Raw genomic sequence first — 2,249 nt, 5'->3', positions numbered from 1 at the left:
CTACTCTCCTCCTCCTCTCTCTCTCTCTCTCTCCCTCCCTCCTCTCCTCCTCTCTCTCTCTCTCTTCCCCTCCCTCTCTCCCTCTTTCTCCCTCTCTTTCTCTCTCTCTCTGTTTGAAGCAATGTTCCAATTTCTAATAGTAACGAAAAATATATTCGCTAAAGACAGCGATTTCTTATTTTAAAAACAAATTTAATCGAAAATTTATTGTATTAACAAAAATGATGGGAATCGCTTTTTTTTTATAAAATAAGCGATCTTCTGACTTTGGTAGTCTTAAATATCAATGCGCAGTCTGTTTCTGGTAGATTAGACGATCAGATAGATGATATTCATGCATCTTTCAACACTGACTTTAGTAATTTCGTAATCGATGTAAAAGTGATCTGAATTAATCCTTTAATTAAACAAACGTTAATTATAATTTGGTGGTAATCATTTTCCCTATTATCACTATCAGTGTTATTTATGCTTTGAGTTTGTTATGCATGCTTTCAAATATTTCGTTGACAAAATGTTTAACCACTATAATTTACCGCATTAATTTTTTTCTTAACTCACTATGTGTTACTTACTGATATGATTGATAAGACAAACAGCCATTTAAAAAAGCAATTAGTTGAGAGACACAGAGTAAAATATGAAAATAAGATACGAGAAATCAAAAGCAGGAAATTTTAACAGAAATGAAAGAAAAATTCTTGTAGAAGATAAAAATTAGATGGGAAATTTTATTACCAGGCACAGATCACTGCTGAAACTGTAGGTTTGACTTCGCTGGCGGTTTCGATTTTGTTGTCGCAAAATTTGTCATCCCAAAGATATGATCTTATCGATCTCATTGCAGTTTGTATTTTCTTTCAGTGAAAAGTGTTTTTTCTCCTTTTTTGATTATTTGTTCGACAACGCCTGGACAGCTTATGAACTTTAAGTTTAACTTTCATGATCTCATCCGTTGGGTTATTTGCCCTAGGCACAACTGATCAGATATTTTAGAGTCGAAAAGAGAATTAAGACCAAGGAAAAACAAGAGAAAACAGGTGAAGAAGGAAATTGCCAATGCAATTTGCGAGACTTACAGACACTTCGTCATTCAGAATTTATTTTTTTTTTTGGAAATGACTCTCAAACTGAATTTAGGAAATTTGTTTAAAAAACTGAAACCAAACAACTGTAATGTATGGCAAATTAGCACCTTTCCTCATCACCTGCTCCCTCTTTAGCTTCAACTAAACCCTCAATCGATTAAAATCGCTTCATCATATCTTACTTTATCCCCCGCCATGTATACTTCCCGCTTCTTTAAATCCGATATGTATCTGTCCTTTTTCTCGCACAGCCTATTACAGTCAAAAAAAATTATCTTCAGATCTCGTTCCATCGTTCAGTTTAGATCTTATTATTGTCCAAATCCTGAGTGAATTGTCATTTCAAGTGAGTTCGATAACTAATACTGAAATATTATGGGAATTTTTTTATACATTTTGAAAATAACTACTCCAACAATATTTTCTCAATCTATAGATTCTTCAAGAAGAAGGAAAAAATAACTATATAAATAGCAATTTTTTTCAAGGAAAAAGTGATTATATACATAGCATTTTTTTTTTTTAATTTACAGAATGCATAAAAAATCAAACAAATATTGACAATCCGAAACGTCAATTTCTTGATAAAAAAAGCAAAAAACATAACTTTGAAAGGCACAGTTCCACGAAACGACATTACAACTAAGTCATACTATGAAAGTGGTGAGATGAGATCAATATTAATAATACACATAATGAGTACAACTTCTGGAATTACGCCTTCTTTTCCTCAGATCATGTTATAACAATTCATCAATTTTGGGCAAAATTTCGACTTTAAATATTCATTTCTCTTAAATTCATGAACCGAAATGGAAATTCTTAAGTTCTTAAGTAGCAGAACAACTTCCAAGGAAACATGAAACCCGTACTAGGATATGAACAATTCACAACTACCATAGAAGGCTCTACGCAAATTAACTGCATCTGATACATAAATAATGTGCACTTAGTTTACAAAACTGCTTACAACAAATAAGTACGGAAATATTTTGTACAATACTGGAACGAATAATATGCCGTAACCGTATTCAGTGACCAAGAACAGATTGATATTTTGTGAATCACTTCAACAACTTGAGCAGAGGAGAAGGCAATTAATCTAATCCCAACAAATTTGTATTCCTTAAAACTGTTATTTGGAAACTACGTTAGCAAATG

The sequence above is a fragment of the Loa loa genome, assembly GCF_000183805.2.
Source record: "Loa loa unplaced genomic scaffold supercont3.14, whole genome shotgun sequence".
In the NCBI taxonomy this organism is placed as follows: domain Eukaryota; kingdom Metazoa; phylum Nematoda; class Chromadorea; order Rhabditida; family Onchocercidae; genus Loa; species Loa loa.
The sequence above is the reverse complement of the archived record's forward strand: the minus strand, read 5'-3'. Positions refer to the sequence as shown.